Below are 13,706 nucleotides of genomic sequence, written 5' to 3' on the forward strand. Positions count from 1 at the left end.
CACTTGCCCCAGCAGTCTGTTGAGGCTATACGGGAGGTCTTTGTCTTTGTACACGTGACAACTGTCGGGGATTTCAACAGGACCTTCACCTCTACTTTATTAAGCTAGTTGAGGGCGATTCTACAATCAATAGGCCAGGCCTCTGGGTTATTCTTCAGACTTTCGGGGTCCCGAACCCTGCAATTATAATTATTAAGGACTTTCGTGACGGTGGGCAGGACCGGGTAAAGTTGTGTGGCAGGGAGTCAGAGTCATATCCTGTTCACCTTCGAGGCGAATGGGATATCCTCTAGCCCCCTACACAATATTACATATGTAGTGGTGATACGCGCTGGGTGTATATGTCGTGTGCCAGCGCGTATGTACGGGTGTGTGTGTGGTGACGCGCGCTGACGGGGAGGAGCAGGCGTCAGTGCGCGGGTGGGGGTAGTGCTGCTGATTGGCTGTGTGCCGGTGACGCGCCCAGAAGGAGTGATCGGGTAGCAGCGCGGTGTGATTGGTCGGGGAGTGGAAACACGCGCTGAGCGGAACCGGATCGTAGGGATAGCGCGTGGGGATTGGGTAACTGAGGAGCGGTGCCGACGTTGAGGTCCGCATCCGCTCCGTCTCCCGGGAAGAAGGGGTATATAAGGTGATGCACAGAGGAGCAGGGGCAGAAGTGGAACCATCTAAGAATGAAGACGAAGGTGCAGAGATAGAGCCCGGAGAGGAGAGTAATGGAGAGTAATGGAGAGTAGAGGAGAGTAAGGTATAAGTGTGTAGCCAGCGAGAGAGAACGGTCTACACGAGCTGAGTAATGTATAGTGTGTAGCCAGCGAGAGAGAACGGTCTACACGAGCTGAGTAATGTATAGTGTGTAGCCAGCGAGAGAGAACGGTCTACACGAGCTGAGTAATGTATAGTGTGTAGCCAGCGAGAGAGAACGGTCTACACGAGCTGAGTAATGTATAGTGTGTAGCCAGCGAGAGAGAACGGTCTACACGAGCTGAGTGATGTATAGTGTGTAGCCAGCGAGAGAGAACGGTCTACACGAGCTGAGTGATGTATAGTGTGTAGCCAGCGAGAGAGAACGGTCTACACGAGCCGAGTATGCATACGGTGTAGCCAGAGAGAGAGGAAGGTCTACACGAGCCGAGTATGCATACGGTGTAGCCAGAGAGAGAGATGCAAAGTCTACACGAGGCGAGTGGAGAGTGTAGCAGAGGCGCAGAGTCTACACGAGGCGAGAGAGGAGTGTAGCCGAGGCGCGGAGTCTACACGAGGCACAGAGAGCCAGCAGCACAGAATCCAGAGTCAAGAGAAGCGCATTGTGAAGAAGAGAGGCCACGCGTTGTATTGTTACAAGTCAAGATTTAATAAAAGAAGTGTGTTCCCGTCAAGGAGTTTCCTGCCGTCATTTTCCAATACTTCATCTGGTGTCAGAAGTGGGGTCGAATACTTTACCCGATGGCCTATGGCGTGGCCTCTCGCTAACCAGTCGGCAGCGGCTGTGACGGATGCCTTCGTCCAGGGCTATGTCCTGGACAAGGGGGCTCCCGAACGCCTGCTGACCGACCAAGGTAAAACATTTTCGAGTAAATTGTTGCAAGAGGTGTGCGATCTGTTGGGTACCAAGAAGGTGCGTACCTCCCCGTACCACCCGCAGACTGACGGGATGGTGGAGAGACTCCACAAAACCTTGACTTCCATGCTGTGCCAGCAGGTGTGCGAGGCACATGTAGATTGGGACCTGCAGGTCCCGGGAGTCCTTGCCGCGTATAGAATGCCCCCCCATGCAGCTACGGGGTTTTCCCCATTCTATTTGATGTACGGTCGGGAAGCTGACCCGCCAATAGAAACGCAACTTGGCCTGTCCGCTCCACGAACTGATTCTAATTTGGCAGAACATATTAAGTTTAATATTCACAAGCTGACAGAGGCGAGGGAGGCCGCGCGGCTTAATTCGCGGGCTCGCCAAATTGCTAATGAACGGTTGCGGGCACGGAAGGTGTCCATGCACGAATGGAAACCAGGTGACAGGGCCTGGCTGCATTGCCCTCAGGCACCCTTGGCTACGTCGCCTAAATTGTTGAGACCGTGGAGGGGACCCGTGGAGGTCGTGCGCGTTGCACAGCCCCAGTGCGTTCAGATAAAGTGGGGAAAGCGCCGGTGGTACGTTCACCCCTCCCGACTGAAACCGTTCTCGCCTCCATATGGCCTCCCCTTGTGTCGTGATGGCCGGGCGTGTGACGTGACCGGCGACCCAGAGGGGGAAATGTCTCTGCCTGATCCACACGTATTTTCGCCTGATCTGCTCCCAGGTGTCTCGGAACTGACAGCTGCCGATCACCGGCGGCCGGATCTCCGCGGCGGGGCCGGCCCTTTCAGGCCCGTTCCGCGCCGTCTGGAGCAGCCGGAACCGCCGGACGGTCGTCAGTGTCCCGCCCCATACGATGGACCAGCCAGACGGACTCGCGCCAGGTCGTGCTACTTTGCATGACCTGCCTCGTGAGGAGTCGGGGCAGTTGGAGCGCCTCGTCACTGCGTGTAGTCGCAGGGACGTGGGGCGCGTTCGTTTCGAATTTGCTCGTATCGTGTTATTGTTGACTTTTCGGGTTCATTGTCAATCTGTACATAGTTATTCTTGTTGTTGTTGTTGTTGTGTTATGTTACGGGGCACACTCGGGGGGTTACGGGGTTTTTTTTTTTGTTGGTTGTCGTTTTATCGTCGCGGTTGGTTGTTGTTAGCAGCCGGGCCGGCTGCGAGCTATGTGGGAGGGGGTGATGTAGTGGTGATACGCGCTGGGTGTATATGTCGTGTGCCAGCGCGTATGTACGGGTGTGTGTGTGGTGACGCGCGCTGACGGGGAGGAGCAGGCGTCAGTGCGCGGGTGGGGGTAGTGCTGCTGATTGGCTGTGTGCCGGTGACGCGCCCAGAAGGAGTGATCGGGTAGCAGCGCGGTGTGATTGGTCGGGGAGTGGAAACACGCGCTGAGCGGAACCGGATCGTAGGGATAGCGCGTGGGGATTGGGTAACTGAGGAGCGGTGCCGACGTTGAGGTCCGCATCCGCTCCGTCTCCCGGGAAGAAGGGGTATATAAGGTGATGCACAGAGGAGCAGGGGCAGAAGTGGAACCATCTAAGAATGAAGACGAAGGTGCAGAGATAGAGCCCGGAGAGGAGAGTAATGGAGAGTAATGGAGAGTAGAGGAGAGTAAGGTATAAGTGTGTAGCCAGCGAGAGAGAACGGTCTACACGAGCTGAGTAATGTATAGTGTGTAGCCAGCGAGAGAGAACGGTCTACACGAGCTGAGTAATGTATAGTGTGTAGCCAGCGAGAGAGAACGGTCTACACGAGCTGAGTAATGTATAGTGTGTAGCCAGCGAGAGAGAACGGTCTACACGAGCTGAGTAATGTATAGTGTGTAGCCAGCGAGAGAGAACGGTCTACACGAGCTGAGTGATGTATAGTGTGTAGCCAGCGAGAGAGAACGGTCTACACGAGCTGAGTGATGTATAGTGTGTAGCCAGCGAGAGAGAACGGTCTACACGAGCCGAGTATGCATACGGTGTAGCCAGAGAGAGAGGAAGGTCTACACGAGCCGAGTATGCATACGGTGTAGCCAGAGAGAGAGATGCAAAGTCTACACGAGGCGAGTGGAGAGTGTAGCAGAGGCGCAGAGTCTACACGAGGCGAGAGAGGAGTGTAGCCGAGGCGCGGAGTCTACACGAGGCACAGAGAGCCAGCAGCACAGAATCCAGAGTCAAGAGAAGCGCATTGTGAAGAAGAGAGGCCACGCGTTGTATTGTTACAAGTCAAGATTTAATAAAAGAAGTGTGTTCCCGTCAAGGAGTTTCCTGCCGTCATTTTCCAATACTTCACATATTATAACCACGTAGCTCGATCAACTTTCCATGACTTTACCTGTAGAATTCCCATCTGGTACAGATGCAGTGGGAGGCTGATCGATGCCCGTGTGCGGTCAGGGGATGGCTCCCGACGGAGTAACCCTGATGTGTAGGCTGATGATCTGGCAATTGTTTCTTACTGAAAGAAGTTGGTGACTGCTCTACTGAACCTAGAGTTTTCTACTAAGATATGATGGGGCCTTCCCATCAGCCCCACTAAAACAATGCGCCTGTCTGGGTTATTTGTGTGATCAAACCCTCCACCCGTGAACTGTCCGTGAGTAATGAGCAGTTGTGGAGAGAGTGGACGAGTGATCCTACCTGGCTAAATGTGCTCATGGCCAACACCGGTTCGGCAGCAGAGGTCTCAACTCTGAACCGGTCAAGCGGCATCACATCTCTCATCGGCTGCGTCGCGCTGTGTGGGAGTCGTGGGCACATGCGTCAGTGAGTGTGTGTGCACGATGCCTGAGACCCGAGTCCGATGCTCGCTCACGACCAATAACAGTGGTGAGTATTTGACACAGTACTAGGCATCCCCGGCCTTAAATGAGTATAAACATCAACACGGGGGAGACAAAGGCGGCCGGGCGTGATGCTAACTACTACCCACCCCCTCGTGTGCCTTGCCGGCATTCAGAGGTGCTCGCGAACATCACGTGCCCCAACGAGTCTCTACAAGGCGACTTGTTTCTCTGTTTTGTTTACTTTAGCAGGCAAGGCGCACAGAGCTGTGTAGCTCTTCTCCAGAAGCGACCGGCCACAGATGCTCGCTTATCGAAGTGGCTCATCACGTGGAGATTTAGAGCAGCCAAACACTCTATACGCGTGATTCTAAACGCGTGATTCTAAATGTGGCGCACCCAGAGAAACATCCACGCGACCACAGGGAGGGGGAGAGACATTCAAACTCAAAATATAGGGCAGGCGTCAGAGTCGCAATCTTGGTCCCCTTCGTGTCCTTGTCCACACCGTGTGTGTGCGCGTGTGCGTCGAGCGGTGGCGGAGCAGTCAGCGTGCTGCGCTACGAACCCGGCGACCCGAAATCGATTCCCGTTCACGACCGACACCAGTGACGAATCGTTGAAACCGGTCCCGGGGTCCTGGGCATCCCCTAGGTCGACTCAGCCTCAAATGAGTACCTAGTGCGGTGTGTATGCATCGCCACTAGGGAGACAAAGGCGGCCATGCGTTGTGCTGGCCACCCACCCCCTCGTGTGCCGTACCGGCCTGTATAGGTGCTCGCTAACAGCACTTGCCCCAACAGTGTGTTGAGGCTACACGGGGGGTCTTTGTCTTGTGTGCGCGTGCTGCACGTGACGGAGTTTGTCGTCTCGCGCGAGTCTCGGCCGAGACGTGGAGGGGCGCCCCCGTCGCAGTCCGCGGGCCCCGTTCTGGCATCGCCCCCCCCCCCGGCAGAGGGGGGGGGAGGTCGGCCGTGGAACTTTGTTCGAGTAAAGCCGCGATTAGACGCAGCCAAAGCGAAGAGCTTGACCCCCAAATCCCAGGGATTCTGTGTACCCCCGTCGCCCATGGCAACGGCTAACCGGCGGACCTAACCTCGCACAATGGCATTGAATCCTCGTTTAAAATCACTTAGCCCGGCAGCTTGCGATCTCGCTGGGCTCCAACCGGAACGCGATTAAGTCGCCCGCTATTCGTGTTGGAGTTCAGCGCAGCAAGGCACGAGTTTGACTTGATATCATTTAAATGTTTGTTGTTGTCCCCCCGCCCCGCCCTGATAGACAGGTGAACTTGGACAGGTGAGTGTGGGCAGGTGAGTGTGGGCAGGTGAGGGTGGGCAGGTGAGTGTGGGCAGGTGAGTGTGGGCAGGTGAGTGTGGGCAGGTGAGCCAGCTGGTAGCAAATTCCACATTCTTATGGCGGGATGGTTGGATGGACGTGGGGGGGGGGCGTCCGACTTCACATGACACCGCCACCGTTGACTGCCCCGAGAGAGAGAGGCCGAGAGAGGCCGAGAGAGAGGGGCAACACACGAGAAGAAGACACGGAGACGCGACATTCGATGGTTGCTGTTGTTTATTTGGTTGTTTGGTGCAACGGGCGGCCACTACCATCACCGGGGGGAGACAGCAAACCCCGCTGCTGCTGCCGCTGTTACTGCTGCTGCTGCCGCTGCTGTTACTGCTGCTGCTGTTACTGCTGCTGCTGCTGCCGCTGCTGCCGCTCGTGTCCACATGGAGGGTTTCACGCCACGCGCTTGAACTTTCTGATCATCATCACGGTCCCGATGCCCAAGGTCTGTGAGAGAGAGAGAGAGAACACGCGCACACTAAGACAACGATCCCCCATGTAGCCTCAACAGACTGTTGGGCGCAAGTGCTGTGAGCGAGTGGCGCGCGTTGGGGGTGGCCAGCACCACGCCCGGCCGCCTTCGTCTCACTCGCCGTGATGTTTACACATCGCACTCCTACAGTCTGTTTGTCAACATATATGGGGGGGGTCTTTGTCTTTGTTTGTCAACAACTCTATAGGGGGTCTTTGTCTTTGTTTGTCAACAACGCTATAGGGGGTCTTTGTCTTTGTTTGTCAACAACGCTATAGGGGGTATTTGTCTTTGTTTGTCAACAACGCTATAGGGGGTATTTGTCTTTGTTTGTCAACAACGATATAGGGGGTCTTTGTCTTTATTTGTCAACAACGCTATGGGGGGGGGGGGGGTCTTTGTTTGTCAACAACGCACCTCGACGAGCTCGTCACCCGCGAGCTCCTGCATGTGAGAGATCTTCTCCAGCTTGGACACCAACTTGGTCCCCTCCAGCACCGTGGTGCTCTGCGCGGGGGGCGGGGGGCGGGGGGCGGACAGAGCAACTCGCTTCGATGGCTGCAGTGCAGAGACGCCGCGGTGGCGAGGGAGATGTTAACTACTTGGCCTGGTGTGCAGGAGGTCGTGGGCTTCAGATCCCGAGCCTGGCGATGCCTGCTGCTGCTGCTGCTGTATATTTGGAGTTTGCATGGCCACTCTCCACGTTCAGAACCAACATCACGGCGTTTAGATTATTTGGCCGCAATAAATGTCCACGTGATAAGGCAACTTCGTTGAGCTATCATTTGTGGCCAGGTCGCTTCTGAGCTGCATAGCTCAGTTGGGCCTTACACCTGGTTAAATAGTTTAACGTAAAACAATTGTTGCATTTTAGTTTAATCAGCGAGACTCTGGGGGCAAAGAAAGGTGAGGATTTCGTTGGTCCTGGGACCGATCGGCAATGCACTTATATAATAACAACAACAACAACGTAACGCACACTAATAATGATAACAACAACAATAACATAGAGTTGTTATTGTAATACCCCGGTTTACGTGGGGGATGCGTTCCTGAAAAGTGAAACAACGACGGATATCGAGACGACGTCAATCAAAGCGATTGACTGGGAAGGTGGAGGCGATGCGTTTCGACAGGAAGAATCCGATGAGCTATGAAGCTCTTTTTCGCAGATGTCCAGACGAGGCGGGTGAGAAAGTTACAACAACAACAACACAAACACAGAGAGGAGTGCAGAGTGGAGGAAAGCGAAGCAAGTCGCCGCGTCGCGCTGCACCTTCAGGTGCGCTTCTGGAGCCGTCTGGAACGCTCTTCCTTCCGATCTCCGTAAGCCACTGGAGCTCATTGATCGAGATTGGACACTTATTTGTTGAGAACTGCGTTTTGTGTTTAGTTTGTTGTCCTTCCCCCGCACCTCCGGTTAGCACGGGTGGCTACGCACGGTGCGAAAGAAGTCCAACATACAGTACGTACATGGCAAGCCGACCTCGGCATTGGCATTGAGCGTCTGAACATATTGCTGCCATACGCAGGAATTGAGCCGGAATCAACCGTAAAAGTTTAACTCCCAGACCTGGAATGATCCAAACGGAATGAAAATCCACGCGCTAAATCGTGCATCTCACGTCTGCGAGTCGTGAGCGAGCGAGTTGGGGCCACCAACCCTCGACACTGCGCTGGCAGAAGCCCGCCCCGGAATCGACGGTGCGGCCGACGACCCCCGAGCCCCCGGGAAGCCGCGGAGGGAGCCCCGAGGCGGTCCCGCGGCTCACCTTGACCTTGGTGGCCCACCTTGACCTTGGTGGCCCACCTTGACCTTGGTGGCTCACCTTGACCTTGGTGGCCCACCTAGACCTTGGTGGCCCACCTTGACCTCGGTGGCTCATCCTGACCTTGGTAGCCCACCTTGACCTTGGTGGCCCACCTTGACCTTGGTGGCTCACCTTGACCTTGGTGGCCCACCTAGACCTTGGTGGCCCACCTTGACCTCGGTGGCTCATCCTGACCTTGGTAGCCCACCTTGACCTTGGTGGCTCACCTTGACCTTGGTGCCGAGGGGCCCCGTGAGTTCCGCCTCCTTGCCCAGCGTGAAGTGGTTCACCGTCTCCTTGCCGTTCACGAAGAGGTGCATGGTGAAGTCGTCGCCCTGCCGCTCGTACACCACCTCGATCTCGGCCGTCTTTCCCTTGGCGATGACATCCTCATCGTACTCTGCCGACGCGACAGAAGGAAACAAAGATCCCCCGTATAGCCGTCAGCAGGCTGTCGGGGCAAGTGCTGTAAGCGGGCACCTACGAAGGCCGGAACGACACACGAGGGGGTGGAGGTTGGCCAGCACCACGCCCGGCAGCTCCGGGTACTCACTTGAGGCTGAGTCGACCTAGGGGAGGCCCAATGCCGGTTCGGATCATCGTCGCTGGTGTTGGCCGTGAGCGGGAATCGAACTCGTGTAGCTGGTTAGCAAGTCAGCACGCTAACCACTCCATTAGCGCTCCCCACACCACAGCAGAGCAAACACCCCCCACGTCACACGCGACAATGTAATCGGCAAATTCTCTCGTAACAGTCATCAGCAGGGTGATGTCAACTCACAGCCCTCAGCCACCACCGCCGCACGTGCGAGGAGGCAACTCTGTCCCGTTCGTGATAGAGGTTTTTTTGGGTTAGTTCGCGTAAGTATAAATGTGTCGTTAGCCCGCCACCACCCGACACAGCCAATTAGTAAGGTTTGCCACGTAAACAACGCGCCAATTAGTTACTACTTCAGCCCACCGGTGTGTTGGAGAGTTAACGACACATTTATACTTACGCGATCTAACCCACAAAAACTTTTATCATGAATAATATTGGTGGCGAAAGCCTACTGCGTGTGAAACTTTATCCCGTACTAGACCGGACCAGGTGGGGTCCACATTCTGCTGCAGCGCCACGCTACGGCTCCTCCTCGACGTCCACCCGCGGCGAGGGAGTTTCACCACATCTCTGTGTGATCCACCAACCCTCGCTGCTGCATCGCCACCACCGTAATGGTTCAAGGGTGCAGCCCTGCCACCGCTCGCTCACGCGACTGCTGACAGAGCGGGCGTCCACGCAGCCAACGACTCGCAGAGACAGGAGGAGGATCAGGACCGACACGAAGTGGGCATGCCACCCACGTGCGCCGCGCGAGCTGAAAAGTAGTTTTTGTATTGAAACAAAAACCCGCCCCGTCAACGCGAGGCGCTCTCGGACTGCGCCCGACACTTACTGCATGCTCTCATGAACTCTTCAAAGTTCTCGCTCTTGTACATCTTCCATTTCCCCACGAAAGACATGGCTGGGCGAAGGCGGAGAGGCGGCGGCTGCGGCGACGAGGTGGGAAAGGAAGCAAAGTGGCAGGTGAGCTCCTGGCTGCGAGACCCGCAGCATTTATAGCGGCAGGCGAGGCGAGGAGTGCAGCGTCAGCTGCCTCGAGATCGTGAGTCAGTCGCAGAGATTGCTGGCGGCACTCCCCAAAGAACAAGAATGAGACTCGAGCGAAGAATACAAAGGCGCGGACATGCAGTTGCTGGCTCACGTCGCTGCTGGCGGAAGGTTCCTCCACCCCTCTCCCCTCCCGCCTACATGAGTCGAGGGAGATAGCGGGCGCCACTCTGGGCATTGTGTGGCTGGCCAGACATCGCTGTGTATGGCAGAGATGTATTTTATCGAAGTTAATTGTCTTGTTGTGTTTGATTGATTGACTGTATCCGAGGCACAGCGTGAGCTAATGTGTAAGGTGCCTGGTCACTTTGTTTCTAGCTACAAGTAAATCTCCTACTGGGCATCTCTGATTCTGTTAGCGCCACCATTGCACGAGAGTCAAAAGCAGCTCACACTGTTAGTGTGTCGAGGTGTGTAGGCGATGGGTTCGATCCCGACCCTGATGCCTCTCTCTCTCTCCCTCTCTCGTTCTCCTTCTCCCCGTGATCGCGTGGATTTCTCTCCGCATTTCCCCCCCCGGGTTTTTCCCTCCCCGTTCAGAATCAACGTCCCGTGTTTAGAGAACGTGGCTTCTGCTATCAAGTTCCACACCATGATAAGCCACTTCGTTGAGCCATCATGTGTGATATCCAGGTCGCTTCTGAATAAGATCTATATAGGTCAGTGTGCCATGCCTGGTAAGTAAATAAGTAAACATTTGTCGTGACCCCCACTTAGCTGTCGGCTGCCCCCCATTTGAAGAAGGCCCCACGACTGGGCTGCTTCAGTAGGGGGCTGCGGCGTTTGTGTCGCTCCCACGTGTCACACGAATCAAAGTCGAGGTCGGCATTGAACCTTGGCATACATCGGCAGCTCAGATTTAACCTGCAATATAGACAGAGCTGCCTGCGTTTGGCTCAAGCCGCATGATAAATGTGCAGAAGGATAATAAAAGCCACATAAACCCGTGTTTCAAATTAAATGTTGTAATGTCAGCTTTGCTCGGTGACAACGTTCACGGGTGTTCAAAGGTATGTGTGCAACATCGTGCATTCGCGAATGCACTCTTTCACGTTTTCTCAACCAATATTATTCATAATGGAGGTTTTTGGGTTACATCACGTAAATATAATTTTACATTCGCATAAGCTTGACAATTGTAACATGACAGTGGTGTGCAGTGAGTGCCAGGCTCACGCTTATTTAATTCATGAAATACAATGAAAGGGCATCCCAGGTTGATTGTATCGTTGGGTCGCAGGATCGTGAGAGGTGGCAGAGGCCTTCATTCAGCAGTGGACTGATCATGGCTGCTGCTGCCGCTGCAGCCAATGGTGACGATGACGCCTAGTTGCATCCCTGGAGATGGAGCGTCTCGTTTGCCAGGGTGGCCCAGGGTGTAGCAAGCACGTTATGGCCACGTCGTCAAAGAAAACCTTTGTAAATGTTCACTTTGTAACGTGTGTAACACAGCGACGCGCAGCCATACGTGGAGTGAATGTCTGTGGCACCACCCGTGCGTGCGGCTGGCAAAGTGGCTTCGTGCAGTGTCTTGCACGAAGCCACTGGATGTGCAGGGTGACCCTGACGTCTTCTGAGCCCCATTTAATTCTCTACAAAGGAAGACAGTATTCGGGGTCCATTACTTGGGGGCCACAAGACACCCCCCCGACCCCCCCCCCTCCATCGTTGTCGCTGCTGATATTGCTGTGTAGTTCTGCGATAAGGGCTGAATAAATACAATCGTGAGATAGCATGTCATGACAAGCGCGCACGTTATCTCTGCAGTATATTGTCAAGGTGAAGCGTGAACAGGCGTGTACCAGAGCCAGGCTTAACCCCCCAGTCAGCGCTTTAGTGTTTGCTTTAAACATCAAGATTCGGATGTGCCATGGCCAAAGGCGTCGATGTCACCACCACCCCCTCGGTGCCAACGCTTTCTCCCCTCCGTAGTTGACACGCACCCACCTCCATGAACTCGCATGGCAATGTCACGCCACCATCTGATCTAAGACTCACACAGAGAGCCACATACTCCGCACAGAGCCCCATAGACGCACATCGCCCCATCGACTCACAGAGACCCACCGACTCACAGAGACCCATATTCTCGGAGAGACCCATCGACTCTGAGAGAAATCCACGGATTCCTACAGAAAGCCACAGACCAATGGCAATCATGATTATGATGTCAACTTGTAGCGCGCCGCGCGACCACGGGGAGAGAGAGACACGCACACTCCAAATATTCAGGCGTCCGGATCGGGATCGAACCTACGACCTCCTGCATACCAGGCGAGGTAGTTAACATCTCCTAGCCACCGCGGCACCCGTCTGCGTGCGATCCACCACCCTCGCCGCTGCCTCCACAGCGCTGTGGATCGCAGGCAGCGGCCAGGCGCAGCAGCGTAGCCACGACAACCTATTGTGAGATTATACATGACGATGACTTATTCTGTGGATTTCACTCCGTCATTAACATAATACATGCTCACTACATTAACACCGTGTCGCTTGTGTCCCAGTATTTGTCGTCAATATTAATTTACTTTTTTTGCAGCAGGTCCACAACAAAGACTAAGATCCCCCGTATAGTCTTAACAGACATTAGGGGCAAGTGCTGTTCGCGAGCACCTTTGTGGAGAGCGGTAGCGCAGAAGTTAGCGCACTGCGCTTGGAACCCAACGACCCGAGTTTGATTCTCGCTCACGGCCAACACGATTATCTGAACCGGTTCTGGGCTACCCCTAGGTGGACTCAACCTCAAATGAGTGCCTGGTGCGGTGTGTAAACATCGCCACTGAGGAGACAAAGTTAGTCGGGCGTGGTGCTGGCCACCCACCCCCTCGTGTGCCGTGCCGGCCTTCTGTCAGTGCTGTTTGCTGCTGGCCGATTCGGTCTTCGCGTGTCTGTGCTCAGCAAACATATATTCATTAAATCATCAGTGTTTGCATGCCCTGGCTGAGTAGCAATTGGAGCAATGCACTTTAAAAGCATCTACATTGAAAACTCACTCAGTGAGAACTGCGCTTTGTGTTTAGTTTATTGTCCTTCCCCCGCACCTCCGACTAGCACGGTTGGCTCCGTACGGTGCGATAGAAGTTCAAATCACGTGTGCATAGAATTGGCAGCATTAATGTACCCGCATGCGTTCGGAAAAGTACATATCCAGCCATTGTAAACAAATCCACAATATGACACCAAACTAAATTTTATACAGAGGCTTTCTCGACCAATATTATGAATCATAATACGTTTAATGGGGGGGGGGGGGTTAGATAGTCGTGTAGGTATAATGCCACATCTTTATCTGGAACACACCACCAACGCAGCAGAGATAATGGAACAAAGTTCAAGAAGCGTGACTCCACTCATGAGACCCAGAAGGTCAAAGCAGACCCAGTTCGCTTTAAACGGGACACATTTCGTGTTGAAAAGTCTGAAGCCAATGGACGCAAATATTTCAACTTTCTCCGATTAGCACGGTTGGCTACGTACGGTGCGAAAGAAGTTCAACATGCATACGATCAAGTTGCCACTTGATTTGGTTTTTCAGCAAAATCAGAGGCACGCTGAAAAGGCCAAGCAAATTTCTTTACTATTTTGTCCGACGTTTCATTGGGGATTACATCCAGCATCATCAGTCGAGACGGACTCTCCCGTCAAACATCGGTCTGCTCGGCGATTCTACGCGACGCACTTCGTCGCGAATGAGTCAACACGTTCATTAAAAACTCCGCAGCCTTAAAAGGAAAATATATTATAGGTGACGTTTCGGGAAATGGCCCTTCTTCAAAGCACACATTTCATTGCTTGCGCGAATCTACGAATGGTTGCAACACAATGGTGAAAGCGCCGTTAAATGTTCCTGCTGCACAACTACTCGCCCAGACGTGGACAAAGCAGCCGCGGAGAGCCAGCATGACAAATCCCTGGGCTAGCCCACGTGGTGAAGGCCTTGCGCACTGCGTTTGAGATAAGCAAGATGTGACGTTCTTCACCGGCCGTGATCTATCCACTGCTGAATGAAAGCCTCTCCCATCCCGTTTGCCATCCCTCGCTTCCAAATGAACATGAGGTTTAGGTGCAGT

The 13,706-nt window shown here is 54.2% G+C and overlaps 1 pseudogene across 1 annotated transcript; it reads right to left on the reverse strand.

Annotated features, from left to right (window-relative positions):
- Positions 1-6,024: 6,024 nt before the first annotated feature.
- LOC144949162 (fatty acid-binding protein, liver-like) lies at positions 6,025-9,582 on the reverse strand (annotated as a pseudogene). The gene is made up of 4 exons (XR_013640253.1): positions 9,422-9,582; positions 8,213-8,385; positions 6,592-6,681; positions 6,025-6,149 (listed from the first exon to the last, which is right to left on the reverse strand). The product of XR_013640253.1 is annotated as a fatty acid-binding protein, liver-like (transcript).
- Between the last annotated feature and the right edge of the window lie 4,124 nt (positions 9,583-13,706).

The sequence above is a fragment of the Lampetra fluviatilis genome, chromosome 53, assembly GCF_964198595.1.
Source record: "Lampetra fluviatilis chromosome 53, kcLamFluv1.1, whole genome shotgun sequence".
Classification (NCBI taxonomy): Eukaryota; Metazoa; Chordata; class Hyperoartia; order Petromyzontiformes; family Petromyzontidae; genus Lampetra; species Lampetra fluviatilis.